Raw genomic sequence first — 16,388 nt, 5'->3', positions numbered from 1 at the left:
CAATCTCATTATATAAGTTGGTTTTTTTAAAGCTTTAAAATTAATGGTACATAATGTGTCAAAATTTTGCGATTGAAAAAAATGTGATTTTGTGCCCAAACTAGTCTATCATGCTTGAATAAAGGTTTTAATTCAAATTTAACATCATATAAAACTTTGGTGGAGACATGTCGCCAGGATGTGGCTGATCAATAGTTGTGGTGACCCCAACTCGTACCCATGAAAAAATGATAATTATTTTTTTTTAACAATTGCGGAAACAATCTCAAAGATCGGGGGTCTTTACAGTTAAATACAACCACCACCACAAGGGATCTTATACTCATCTTTCATACCAAAGCAAACCAAACTTTATTTATTCAAATATAAAGAGTTAGAGATATAAGTAAATAAAAAGTAAATAAAGCAAAAAGAAAGAGTCACGCCATCCAAAAAATTTGTCATGCAGTCTTATAGTTTCCTTTTGACTTTTCTTAAAAGCAAGTTCTCCCTAATAGGCATCTAAGGCTGCAAAAAACATAAAAAGTAGGGTGTTAGAATCCAAAGACTCATGCGTACGAATCTCTCTAATGAACCAAACAAGTAAAAATAATATAAATAAGATTCATGCAATATTTTAGAGGAACACAATTATGATAAATTCATAATCCAATTAATCATTTATACAAAAGAGAACAGTTATTAGGCATGAAAAAATATTCAATAAACAACAGGGACCACAGAATAAGCAATAAAGACATTTAACAGGCATTAGGAAACAACATTATGCATTCACTAATATATTATCATTAAGAGAACAAGTAAATATGCATGACCTAATACATAGCAGGAATATGCATGATTTCAGTACAATGCATGAATAAATTATTATTATTATTATTATATCAAAGTTTTTTTTTCAGATGCATGTTCCAATTAAATGCACTAAGAATCTTCTAGGTCAAGTGGGGTTCTTAGGTTAACTTAACACATAAGTTGTATTTTATTACTATGTTACAAACTTAACTCCCAATTTATATCAGGAATTAACACCATCCATCAGAACATTAGAAATCAACAACTAATGTTGGGACACTATGAAAATCGACAACCAATGTCGGCACATTATGAAAATCAACAACCATAAGGCTACTTTTGTTGGTATACCAAAACAACAGTTGTGTCTACACACCACCCTCAGGCAAAGTGGCAGACTCTCCCTAAAATCGTGGTCAAGAGAAAAATATTAATATCGAGTTCAGGGGCAATAACAATGCACAGAGTTTTAGTATCCTCACAGTTTTCTCAAAACTGCAATATCCAAGATTCTCACACTAAATAAAGGACATCAAGAAAACGTAGATTGCATTGTTCTTTAGTTTTTTTTATCTTGTTACTAATTCATTTTCTTTAATTTGTAGTTCAAAATGCAAAATTAATAATGTAAGCTTGCAAATCAACATGCAAAGCTCTTCACAGGACCACAACCCATGGCAACATGAAAAAGTGCAATAAGACAATATCATATTTAATTTTTGCAATGCATTTAACAACTAAAACAAAGAGCACCACATGCTCAAGGCTCGCACAACCCCTAATGATCCATGTGATCGTCAATGCATTCATGCAGAAATCATGATTAACATGCCTCTATGCATTTCCTTTCAAATGCTTTTCAATACACATTCATGAATGTCAATTTAGGAGTGTGCATAATAAAATTCATATGCATGTGCATGCGTTCACATGGTCATGTTAATTTCATGCTTTCACTCAATTTGCATGCTCATATCAATTGCATACTCGAATTCATATGATCATGTCACATGCAATGCTTTGGTGCAACACACACTTCAAACAAACATGTGAACATTCAAGTAATGGTGCACATGCCAAATGCATCAATTTAATATATGCCTTCGCATAAGATGCAGCTTTGCAATATTACTTCGATTCAGCCTAATATCTCAAGTACAGGAAGGTGATTCATATTATTCACTAAAATGTATGTGGTTGAATACATCATAAATAGTAAATATGGAACTTTAAAGGACAACTAAAAATCTCATATGCTAATTCAACCCTCATTCATACGTACATTGAGCATACATTCACATATAAAAATCCAGATGTGTTCTCAACACTCGTTTTGGATACACACACTTACCAAAAAAAACTATACACAAAAAGATTTTTTTTTCCTTTTTTTGAACATTGGACCCGGCTAAACCTACCCAGCCGACCTAGTCGGCTGGGTCAGTTCCCCAGCCCAATCGGTTGGGGGTTGATTGCACATGGCTCAGCCGATTATGGTCGGTTGAGGCCCAACATAGTAGGAAACTTTTTTTTTCTTTAAACGGCCCAGGCCATGTGGCTGGTCTAGCAGTGCCTGCCAGGCCTGCCAGCCATTCTATCTGGTCTGTCAGGCCTGCCGACAGACTAACCTGGCTGGGCTGAGACCTGCCCTAACCGAGCCTAGCTCGGTTGGGCTGTCGGGCACACACTACAACCTTCAGTTTTTTTTTTTAAGTGCATTAGCATATGTGTGTGTAGAAAATAAACATAGGTATGCGCACACCTAGTGGTTCACGTGGCAAAAATTTATACCCTTAGGGCCTTATGCATAGCAATGTACAAGAATACCAAATCCTAAACATGCTTTAAGAGACCCATCATCAAGAACATGGTTATGCAGATTTTGCAAATCAAGATTTCACATGATCAAAAGAAGTAACCTAAACGGGTATCTTAATACACTATTTTTTTATAAATCCAAAAACACGATTTCTAATTAAATCATGGAATTAAGCTTTGATAATTAATCGATTTAAAGTGCTAACTCACTAGGTCGGCGTCTTGTTATATACATACATATATATATATATATATATATATATATATATATATATATATATATATATATATATATATATATATATTCGATCACATTTATATATGTATATATATAAAATATACCTAAATATACATATCCTCAAGAAAACACATTAGTTTAACCATGATGCTTGGAGTAAATATTCAAGGTAACTCCTTCTCATAGTTTTTTACATAAAATATTGCATGGAATATAAATTCATGCTCTTTTTTTCCTCCAAAACAAGAGAAAAACCCGTAACATGAGAAGAAGACGATGGTAGAATGTATAGCTGGAGAATATCGGATCCCCTCCTCTCCTTCTTCCTCTCTTTTCTCTTTTTCCTTTCTTTTTCTCTCTCTTCTTTCTTTTTTTTTCTCTAGGCCCTAAGGCATATTTATAGGTATGGGGGGTGACAACCCCCCTCTCTAGTCCCTTCTAAAATGGGCTGGAGAGAGAGAGAAAGCCTTCATCAAATGTGACTATTTGTCCAAGTTTCTTAATTTTTTTAAATTCTTCAAATGTTGACTTTTCTAAATTTAATGTTTTTAAAAGTATTTCTTAAAGCCACTAAAGCATGGACAAGTCTCTATAAAGAGTCCTAAACAAATCTAATTTTTTTTTTTTGAATTAGATTAATTAATTAATATTTAATATTAAATAACTTTTCAGAAGCTTCAAAAAATTACAAAATCAACTTAGGAGTCTTTTTATAATTAATAAGCCCCAAATTAAAGGTCTTTAACGAATTTAAAGTTAAAAAAATCATTGGGCATGGGTTTGAATCTGGATCTGAATCAAAGATTCAAATCCATCTCAAAATTCAAATGAGTCTTGAGCTGAATCAAATTCAGATTAATATGGGTCTTGGATAGAGTCCATATCCATATTAATTTAGATCAAATTCGTCAGATCCGGTCTGATCTAAGTCTGGATCTGAATTGACAAACTTCTTAATTTTTAAAAAAATTAAGATTTTCGATCCAACCGTAATCCGAATTGAGGAAAATAAAGTATCATTACACTCAAAATTTTGAGATACATCTAACAATGTATAACTCAAATTTTGCTTCTGAAATTCACTTGAAAATAACCTGAATTTTGTTTGAATTTAAAAGTACAAAATAAAAAAATTTCTCACGTTTCGATGAGCTCGTTTAGACCTAATTAATGAGACCTGAGCTAAGCCCAGACTCAAAAGCATCGATTTAAAATTGATGTTCAAACGATTTTTTCCCAAGCTTAGCCAAATTTTTTAGAAATCTCAAATTTAACTAAGTGTAAAAATATGCGACATTACAATAGTCACATTAAGGGTAGGCATCGGGCCGGGCCAGGCCAGACCAAAGCCCAGTTTGGCTGATCGGTTGGGAAAACCTCCTGGCCTCTACTCATTAGGCTTGTGGTTCTAATTATATAAGGTTTATTATATTAAATATAATATACATTATATAATATTGTGTTATATATAATGGTATATTATATACAAAATATTTAGTATATATATACACAGACTGGGCCAAAAGCCCGGTTTGGGCCAAGCTTAGACCTAATTTATAGGTCCAAGCACAACCTGTGGTGAGCTGGGTCGGGCTGGCCCGTTGCCACCCCTAGTCACATAGCGGGTTGAGTTCACCCAGGATCAATCTCCCAACAATTATTGTCATTGTTATTTGAATTAATCCACCAGTCTCTAATCAGGTTGGTCCCAAACTCGTATAACTGCACACCCAGATCCCTTGCTTGAATTGGACTGACTGGGTTCCTCCTACGTAAATAGTATCTACTCATTTGCAACAAACTAGTAGGGTCATCCTAACCCCAACTTTTTTCTTCCTTAAAAAAGTGAATGGACCATGATGAACGCATATGCAAGTTCAAATTGATGAAAAAGAGCTCACACTTATTGAGTTTTAGCTATAGGGTGCTCTATAGTGTAGCCAATATTTTTCCTATTCTATATCAGGGGTAATTCTAAAACAACTAAAAAACTAAATGTTTTTATATACTATTAAAATTAAATAAACATTTAAAAGACATCTTTAATAAAATTTGAATTAATTTAAATATATTTCATTAAAATTTTATTTTATTTCAAAATAGTCTTTTATTGATTAAAAATTAAATGATCCATGTGCTCGTATATTTCTTTTTTTCAAATTTGGGCATTGTACTCTTAGAGAGTGGTCGGTCATATTTGTATATTTGTGACATAAGCAATGACATGGGCTGATAGTGTATTCTTAGTTGACAAAGGGAAACTTGACTATCAATCCTTTAACCCAGTGCTGGTAACAAATTCCGAACTATGGTTGCTCATGGGTAAGTTTTAAATAACACGATGATTTAGACAATAACTGTAAGATCTTATAGATCTGTGAGATCATATGATGAAGTGTTGTCAAATAACGAGGCATGTGCGCTATAATAAGGGGTTAACCTCTAATTTTGTCCCGCCACAAGCTCTTGTTGATTGAGCTATTCTAGCCCATCTTCAAGCCACGATCCTCCATTAGTGCTAAACTATTGCTCTCCCATATATTCCATGCCATGGCTATGGTCTTATATAGACAACTATAGAGGATTGGATTTAACTTCACCCTTACCTTGAAGATAATAATCCATTAAACCCAATAGCTTCTTTCATAACCATTAAATAGTTTATACATGCAATCATTAGTCTAAAATTAATATTTACATTAATCTTACTTAATAAATCCCATTGTAATCTTTACCATTCAATGGCTCTTAGAGTTCCTTTTGTAAGACTCTATGACCCTAATAGAATATGGTATCAAGATCTAACAATAACATGTATATATTTTATTTTTAAGGGCGCCATCAAATGCACCATAAAAAAACCACCCATACAATTGAGATCAAAGGAGCGGTTAAGTAACATGGTTAAGTGCCAGTAAACACCCCAAATTTTCTTCATCCTTTCTCAGATACACCCTCTCATATAGGTGTCAATCATGGTAGGACAGTGTAGAAGTCCAACCTAGAGTCTGTGTCAGAAAATTACCATTTTACCCACTTTCATTATGAAAATTACCATTTTACCCCAAGGTCATCCTAGAACCCTGTCATTCAGAGTTGTCCAAGCTCATTCTCATAGCTCAGAATAGTTAAAATGTCAGTCATTTCTAGCTCACCTGAGCTCACGATGAGCAGACCATGTTCATTTCTGACCATTCCTGCTAAAATGGAATCATTTCTTCAGAAATGAGTTCATTTCTCACTCAAATCCAAGCCAATTGTCTCAGAGTCAGTCATTCTGAGACAATCTTATTCTTCTGAGTCTAGCTTGAGCTCCTCAGGAGTTTAAGTGCTTCAGTTTCAATTCAAAACCACTTTCAAGTGTTTAGGAACCCATTTTAGCCCATTTCAACCGAAATTGAACTGAGTCCAGTCAGTTGAGCTAGTATTTAAGCTTCAATTTTAGTTCATCTCAGTATTATTAATCTTTGTTCCAGCTCAAACCCAGCTTTGGTCTGTAATTCACTTCACTTCAGTGACCATTTCTCACTATTTATCTAAAAATGGCAGCTTTTCTTGATAGTTTAGTCAGAGAGTCCTGTTGAGTCAGTATCTTGTCAGTTCATTTGAGTTCTAAAACTCTAAACCCAGCTTATTCTAGTTTATTTCAGTTCAATCCAGCTCACACCTCAATTTTCAGTGTCACTTTGACCCGGTATAGCCCAAACATCATTTCTTAAACCATTTTGTCTATTTCTATCAAAATTATCACTTTTTGAACTGGTACAACTGTCGATCGGGGTTTAATATCTGAATTTTTTCATTCAGGGTTAGCATTTCGCATGACGTTTCATATCATTTTTCATAATTCATAACATTTCATCATATTTCATTTCATTTTCGAGATTCAGAACTCCAGTTTTGTAAATTCTAATCTAGATTGAGTTTTAAAAGTTTTCAGAAATCAATTTCAAACCTGGGGTTTCCAAAATTAACATTTTTACCCTCAGGATTCTAAATTTGAAAATATTTTATTGAGAAAAGCAAACTGGATTTCTTTCAAACTCAAATTTTTAAATTCTAAACTGGATTTGCTTCACAACGGGGCATGAATCTTCAAATTCGGAGCTCATTTCAAAAAACTGCAAAAAATAACTTATTTCGTCTGAAATTTTTCTGAGAGACCATTCTATCCCTCTGGTATTTAAAATGGATTTCAAAAACGAATGTAGACCCACTTTCAAGGTGGTGTCACACTTCGATTTTCAAAAAAGAAAATGAAAAAAAATCTTTTTCTTTTCTTTATTTTCTTTTCTTTTATTTTTTATGAGAGGTGGTGGGACCCACAAGAGGGGCGACCCCCCTATTTCCCCTTCTTTCCTTTTCTTCTTCCATTTTCCTTTCCTCTTTCCTTTTCCCTCCTCTTTTTCTTTCATTTCTTCTTCTTCTTCTTTTCCTTCTTTCTTCATTTTTCTTCTTCTTCTTTCTTTTCTTTCTTTCTTTCCTTCCTTCCTTCTCCCCCTTGGTCGACCCCCCTTCTTTCTCTTCTCCTTCTTCTTTTCCTTTTCTTTCTTTTTTCTTTTTTTCTTTCTTCTTTTTCTTCTTTCCTTCTTTTTCCTTCTTCTCCTTTCTTCCTTTTCTTTCCCTCCATATTACTCCAGCCTCTTTCCATTTTCTAAAAAAAACCACCTAACCCCATATGGCTGAACCTTCTTCACGTCTCTCTTACCAAAACTCATCTCATTAAACCCTAGATATTACTTACTATTTTGCCTAAGGTTGCACTCTTAAAACCCCTTTTTACTATTCTTTAAAAAAAAAGGAAAAGAATCACACGCTGAGCTCCCTTTCAGCCCTCTTGCTCTCTCTCGAACTTTTTCCCTCTCATTCTCTCTCCCCTCTCTCCTATTATCTCTCACATAGCTGCAACATTACATGTTTGGGCACTTTGGCCCCTTTCTCTCCCATTCATACCCTAATCCCAACTCCATTATTGCAGCCTATTGACTCTCTCTCAGCCCTATCTCTCATTTATCTCCCTCTCTCATTAACTCCTTTCTCTCCACCTTGAAACAACACCCCAACTCCATCAAAGTAGCAGCACATTCTCTATTTCCTTAAAGCAACCACCTTGAAGCCTTCTCCTCCTCCAAGTAACTTCAACATCCCCAACCGGCGCAACCTTTTCCAATAGCATCTCCAGTCGCAGCTTCCCCCATTGCAACAACTCTTGTGGCTATAGTAGCGTACCAAGATTCATCCCCTCCACTGGGCAACAATCTTCATCCTCAATTGTGGTAGTTGTATCCCTAAGGCACGATTCTTATTTTTCTTTTTATTTTTTATCAATCTTTAGATAGTTTTCTTTTGATCGTATCATGGTAAAAGGCTACGTAGAGAGGTGATTCATCCTTTCGATGGATTGAATCCCTCCTTACAATGGTCAATACTAAATCCAAGATGTACCCCTGATAAATTCTTTTAGTTGCATCATTATATTTCATGCTTATTTCATTCATTTAGTCTAGCCCATTGGAATTTCATCTATTGTTATAGGTTTTGATTTTATAAGTGCAGTCCATCTATTATTTTATGTTTAAATTATTACCGATAAATTCTGATAATTTTATGCTAAATGCTATTATATGCCTCTGATTTCCTGCCAAAAACCCGATTTAATTTGAGTTCTGCAAACCCCACTTAAAAATCCAAATCCAAAATCGGATTTTACCCTTTTGGAAATTCCAGATTTCATTTTAGCAGACTTGAGGACCCAAGATCTCCCTCATGGAAGATTCGAATCTTCCTCTAAAAAATACAGTGGATCTAGGGTAGGGTCTGCTATTTTCATGCATTTTCCGGATTTTTCTAAAATAAATTTATGCCTGACAAAAATCAGATTCTTCGCCCTCCTGTGAAAATCTCGATTTCTGTTTGTCAAGGTCTAGACCGACCTTAATCGGCTGTGATGCTTCAATCTGTAGGTCAGATGTCAAAACCTTCAACAATGGAGTTGTTCCTAGTGAACTCCTCTGTCATTTTTCAGAATTTTAGAATTTTTAAGGTTCGGATTCCTAGTTTTCTAGATTTTACAAATTCACTATTAAATTTCATATTACTTAGATTTTATCAGAATTAGAGGTCTGATAAACCTCTGTGTCCATCCAATCTATAGGTCTAATCCCAAAATAGTCAAAAAAGGAACTGTTTCTCTTTATGTCAGGGTCATTCTCCTAAAATTTCAAAGGTTTTGGTCTCTGTTTACCAATTTTTTTCGAATTTTTGTAAAAACATGTCAGTCTGCCCTAAGTTCTAGAGTCCCCAGATTTCGATCCGACCATAGGTCAAAACCAAAATTTGTAAAAGGAAAAAATCTTTGTCTAACTGTCCTCTGTCACTCCATAAAATTTGATAAATTTTTATGGTAGGCTAGTACCCCAAATTTGATTTTCATTAGGTTAAATTTAGAATTTTAGGCAAAAATCTTGATTTTTAGGATTTTTAATTAATTTCTATATTAAAAAAGTGTCAACAAATAGACTTTCGAGTTCCATTTTGTTTTTAGAGTTAGTTTAGGTGCCCATACCAAATCTAAGCCAATTCCAAACTCATTTGCCTTTTGGGTTAGTTCATTTTTAAAATCAAAGGCGAAACTCAGGCGAAAAACAACCAAAATTCAGTGTTTTGTGATATTTTTGCAATTTTAGGGTTTTAATATGCATATCATCATTTAATATCATGTTATAGTTGATTTCTATGTCATTTGCATGATTTGAATTTCAAAGTTCGCATTTTTACAAAGAATTATTTCAGAAGACCCTGATTTCAAGGCCATAGTCTTGTTATCATGGGCATTTTGGTCATTTTACCTCAATTTCGAATTTGCAAACTTTGATTTTCATATTTTCAATTATATCATATCATATTGTGTTTGATTTATTTTTATTTGGATTTCAAAATCCCATTTTTAGAAAAATTATTTCTGAAAAAACTTGATTTCAAGGCCATAGTCTTGCTATCAGAGGTATTTTGGTCATTTGACCCCAATTTCGAATTTCCAAAGCTCATTTTCATATTTTCAATCCAATTTCATCATTTATGTTTATATCAGGGAGGTATGAATTGAGTTTATATTTGGATAATGTCTGATAATTTTCTAATATTTCTGGATAAATCCAGATAAACAAACATTTTTGTGCTAACATGTTTTCTAGTTTTGCAGGGATATTCAAGAAGAAGACTCTCATTTTTTTACTTTATTCAATTCAATGTAATATCAAAATTGTAATATTTGAAATAAGATTTACATTTTCTGCTTAGAATAGGACTGCATTGCATATAGTTTAATTTCTGCAAAATTCAATATCTGATGTATGATTCATATGCATTTATTTCAAATCCACTATGGTTGACACGAATGACACATGCACAAACTCTTAAAAAGTTGACAAACTTGGTGGAATTTGTATTTATGGCCTTAGTGAGAATACGAAGGAAACCCAGATTTGTGATATTTGTATTAGCCACATTCAGCCTACACTCTTAGACTAACTTAAAAAATGTACTCCATTTTTCAAAATTTCAAAAGAATTTTCCCAATTCCTCAAAGAATTCTCTTTCAAATTCATATTCATTAATTCAATTTGCATGATTTTTAAACTCATTTGCCAATTTCATTTTAGAAAAATTGATTTTCTAAAAAATTTTCAAGTCTTTCTCAAAAATTGATTTTCTCAATACTCTGAGTTTTCAAATGATATTTCAAGCATATTTCCCAAGTTCAAATCCTGATTTTCCAATATTTTAACATTCTCAATTTCATTTTCAAAGTTTAAAAATTGATTTTCCCAAAGTCCTTAAATTACTTATAAAATTGGTTTTTTCAGGATTCTCAAACCTATTTTGGAAATCGATTTTCTGAGAGAAGTAATCCACATCTCAAAGTCGATTTTCTTAGAATCCAAGTTTTCCTGAAGATCAATTTTCCCTTCAAAAGTCATTCGCCAATATAATTTCTGATTTCCAATGAAATTCAATGATTTTCCCAGGAATTCCATTTTCAAACACTTTTTCATTCATTTTTCAAGTACATCTTAGATTTTCAAGGCAAACATCAAATTTCTCAATTTTGCATCTTTTTAAAATTCCATAGCACATGCCTGATTCTTTGTGCATTTTAGGAATATAGAGCATGTTTCAAATATTTGAACTTAGTTAAAGCACATGTTTGATCCTTAGTTCAATTACCCCTGGTAAAGGCATCAGGAACGGTTGAATCTTGTACCGATAAGTAGGGATGGCAGTGGGGCGGGGCGGGGCGGGGGACAAGGTTTCCACCCCCGCCCCGCCTCAAAATTTTATCCTCCACCCCCGCCCCGCCTCCGCGGCGGGGATGGATTTTATCCTCCACCCCCGCCTTCATCCCCGTTTCATGTCCTCCACCCCCGCCCCGTCCCCGTCCCCGCCCCGTCCCCGTCCCCGTCCCCGTCCCCGTCCCCGTCCCCGTCCCCGTCCCTGTCCCCGTCCCCGTCAAATTGCATCCCTACTTACAAATCATTCACGTTAATATTCCAGTTGATGATAAATGAATTCATCCACATGGAAAACAGTCAAGATAACGCATAACCTATAAACTTGCTACAGCTCTTTCCACGAAATTCATGGTATCAAACCAACACCAACAGAGAAATCAGGCCTTAGCTCTACAATAGCAGAAACTCAACAATACCGCCAAGGGTGACAAACCCAACTTGACTAGAAAAAAACATGTTGTTAGAGTTTTTTTGGGTATCTCAGTGAAATCAGGCCATTTTGTTCACAACAAATCTAAGAAAGTTTCAACCTTCATTTACTATTTTTTAGCTTTTAATTTTTGCAATGTGCCAAAACTCCACGCAGTCATGAAAAACAAGGCAATAAATGCACCCTTTCCCCCCACCCCCAGACCAAAGCATAAGTCTCACAAATATTCATTCAAGCAAGGGAAGGTGTTTGTAAACATAATGGATCATATGTTAAAAACCAATATAACCTGTAATACCACTATTAGTTCATAGCTACCTTATTTTAGCTCAATTATTCCATATAGCAACAGAGAAAACCCAACTTTTGATCAACATATCCATTTTTCTTCTGTAATTTGCAGATGCTCACAGTCACAGGTAACACTGCACTAAGTAGATTCAAATTATTTTTGAAGCTATTGTGACAAAAAAGGCGGAAAAACTTTGGGATTGAAGAGCTACAAACAGCATAGTGACGTGCCTGAGACTTTGTCAGACCTGCTAAAACCTACACATATAATTTGTAAAAACATTGAAATTTTGATGAAAAACTTCTAAGATCTTGTGAAAAATAAAGCTCAAAAGGCTATTTTCTGCTAGAGATCATCACTATTCACCATATGACATGCCATATCTAGCATACCAATAGTATTGGGCACTTTAAAGTTAGAAAATAATCATGCCAACCCATGTCAAGAAGTGTTGGTGTCGGTGTCAGTATCAAACATGACTGAACACAAAAGTGTCGGACTTCTAGGCGTCTCCAAATAACATTTTGGTTCAGGATCCAAGAAATGGAACTTGGCCACAATATCTAGATAGCATTGGATTTACATTAACTTGGTTAATGTAGCAACATGCCCTTATCTCAATGGTACATAAATAATCAGCAGTCTTTCTTTAGCAACTGTTATAAGTAGTCAGCATATGTGAACCAAACACTTACATATCAAAGCTATTTTAGATTGGACAGAATAATCCTTGAAGATAAGTTCTAACAAGTGACCTACTTGGATTTTGTGAACTTTATCAACTATCATGGGCTATAGTAGCCAAAATTCTCTTTAATCAAGCATACAGCAGATAACCATTGAACGTCCAGCTTGGCCTACTAACGAGACTATATATCAAACTAAGGGCATCTCCTTACAAATTACATGCATGAACAGCTTAAGCATCAGCAAATCCACAGCTAGACCTATTAAGATGTTTCACTGAGATACCGCATAGGTCTGAGCACTCACCCTGGCAGAAGTAAAATTGTGTCATCTACAGGAACTTTCATGAATAAAGGCAACTCGTGTAAGTTTGTAACTCATTGAGCAGCAATCTTCCCTTTCCCCATCTTCAAGTCATTTCTTACAACCAAGACCTGTGGAATAGTCAAATGCACTATATCATTAGCTGCAATACAACATTAAGTGATTTTGTTGAACATCAAAGAATTACCATTAGCTCATTAAACTCTAAATATCATCAGCATTGATAGCATTTGTATCTTCTACTTCACTTTCCTATGAACCAAACAAAATAGATTTTGTTAACAAGTAATAGTAGCAGATAAAAGAAGTGAGTAAAAGAATAAAATTTACCACATCCATATCTTCTAAGAATGTGTAACATTGTGGATCCTTCGATGATGATGAACCTATAAATTAAAAATAATGCATTAGTTATACATTATAACATAAGCATTCACTAATTATAAAAAAATGAAATTTCATTACCTCGTGCTTCAGCCCACAACCAATTTTGAGAGCACATCAAAGCCTCTACTGTAGTTGGAAGGAGTTTACTACGATGTGGACTGATCACCCTTCCGCCTGTACTAAAAGCAGACTCTGAAGCAACTGAGGAGACAAGAATGGCAAATATATCCTTTGCAATCATTTGTAGAAGAGGATACTTGGGACCACTTGACTTCCAAAATGATAGTATATCAAAATCTGGAGTTCTTGGCATCATCCCATCTTCTAAGTAATGTTCAAATTCTGATCTCCCACATGCTTTTTCAATATCTTTAGATTGTATAAACTTATCAAAGTCAGAAAGATCATCAATTAGTGAACATTTGGATCCAATACTTGATTGAGGAGGAGGAGGAAAAAGTTCAGGTTCATTGGAGTTGTTTTCTTGTTTTTCATATTCACTAATCAACTCCACACAAAGATTCTTAATCCTCATAATTTCATTTAAAGCCTCATTGTCTCCATAAATCTTCTTGTAATAATATTCCAACATGCTCAACTTGTATCTTGGATCTAAAACAGTGGCCACTCCCATAATACCATGGATCACACTCCAATACTTATTAAATTTTTCTAGCATTCTAAGCGCCATGTTTTTCACAACATCTTTTGGATCATTTAGCCACTTAGTCATCTCAACTCTAATCCCACAAATAGTTGGAAAGTAGGCATTTGCTGTAGGATACTTTGTACCTGAAAATAATTCTGTTGCACGATGAAATAACTCTAATTTCTCACAATTGTCTTGTGCCACCTCCCAATCCTCTTCCGTCGGACAACGCTTGTAGTGGAGATCTCGATATGTCAAACGAGTAAAAACATCTTTATAAAGCAAAGCAGTTTGAAGCATGATAAAAGTTGAGTTCCATCGAGTTTTAACATCAAGAGCAAGTTTTTTGGTAATTGAAATATGCATTTGATGAGCAGACTCTTCAAATCTTTGTATTCTCATGGGAGATGATGTCCAATAAGCAACACTATCACGAATTCTTTCAATTCTTTCTCCAATCACATTCAAACCATCTTGGACAATCAAGTTGAGAATATGGGCACAACAACGCATATGAAACAACCGTCCATGTAATATTAATGAACCAAATGGAAGTTTATCCAATAAAATATCTACAACTGCATCATTAGTGGTGCAATTATCCATCGTCAAACTTATCAACTTTCTATCAAGGTTCCACTCAAACAAACAATCCATCAAACACTCAGCAAGAACTTCTTTGGTATGTCGATAAGGTACATATAAAAACCTGAACATAATTTAATAAGGCGATTAAATATTGATATTGCAAAAACATGTTAGTAAGAATTAAAAAAAAAATGATTGACATTTGACAAGTACCTTATGATTCGACTTTGCAATCTCCAAGAATTATCAATGAAGTGTGCAGTGATAGCCATGTATCCCTTCTTTTGATTGGAAGATGTCCACATGTCTGTAGTGATGGCAATTCTACTCTTAGTTTTTTCCAACAATTTTATTGTCTTGTCTCGTTCCACATTATAAATTTTGTGAATATCTTTCTTTACAGTGTTTCGAGTAATCATTTTGAACAAGGGTTGAAGAGTATTAGAATATTTTCTAAACCCATAATGATCAACCATACTAAGAGGATATTCATGTAGAATAATCATCATAGCAAGATCCCTTCTTCCAGCATCTTGAACAAATTGCCAATTCTCTATTGTTTTTTCGGCATTCACTGTAGCATTGTTTGTAGCCAAAATATATTGCTTCATATTATTATGCTTAAGCCTAGGACAAATCTTAATATGATCATGCAAATGAGTAGTTCCAGCCTTGGCACCACCAGCAAGACATTTATGACAATGATTGCACTCTGACTTATCCTTTCCACCAATCTTTTTCCTAGTGAAATGTTTCCATACAACTGATTTATGCCTACTTGTCTGTTCAAGTGCAAATCTACCTGAATCAGTTGATTGATCTTCATTATCTTCCATTGAAACATGGTTGCTATCAACTGGTGTAACCAGAGCTTGAGACATACTATGTGAACTGGAAGGTTGAGAACTTAATTTATTGGTTAATGGTTCTTCCTCTTCCATATCAAATTACTGGCCACCAACTTATAGATCTACAAAACATTCACAAAAAAGAGACTATCAACAAATATTCAGACTGCTTATCAGATATGAACTTTAATTGATTTCTCCATAATTAAATTTTATACAGAAACAACTTGAACCAACCGAAACCAACCAAAATTGAAAATGGCTTGGATGTTAGCAGGTGCAATAAGCTTGAAACTTCGATGAAAAATATTTAATAAAGAGAAAGGCACGCTATCAAGTAGTAGAGTGACACATAATTATCATACAGTCCAAGCTGAATATTTAGTATATCCAAATATTTTCACTGTACTCCAAATAAAAGGAAAATATCATTATAAACTTACCACGATTTATAGCAATGTACAGATCCAGACAACCAGACTAGAAAATAAAAAACATGACCTTTAAGGACAAGCTATTACCAACCATGGATTAATCCTTACAACTTTAAATTAATCCCCAAGAAATGCAGTTGAAAAATGCAAAAGCATTCCAGTCAGGCTTGCATGATTATCATAGTACATTCAAGGTACAGGTCAACTTGAGCACATTTGATATCAAAGATGCATCTGGACTGGCCTAAGGGTTATGACCATGTCAAGGTGGACGATTTTGCATGTGGCAACAAAAAATAAAACAACCAAGTTTTAAGAACAAGGGAATCTTAGGGCTCGGACATTCTAGAAATAGCATTGAACCAGGTGTTTCGCAAACCAAATTATAGTTGCACTAGTAAGCATAATTGTAAGCTGCCCAGAAAATATTTCTAGCTGATTACTTTATATAATTTATCGTAATTTAATCAGGAAACATTGACAGAATGAATTTCTTGAAAAATTAGCTTGGATTCAATTGCTTTCATACATCTTCATTTAATCGAGTTAGATTTTTGTGGTCACTTGCATAAATCAGAAAATCGCCTCACATGGTGACTTATAGACT

This window comes from Nuphar pumila, chromosome 3 (genome assembly GCF_984573655.1).
Source record: "Nuphar pumila chromosome 3, dmNupPumi1.hap1.1, whole genome shotgun sequence".
Taxonomy (NCBI): domain Eukaryota; kingdom Viridiplantae; phylum Streptophyta; class Magnoliopsida; order Nymphaeales; family Nymphaeaceae; genus Nuphar; species Nuphar pumila.
This window is presented reverse-complemented; position numbering follows the sequence as displayed.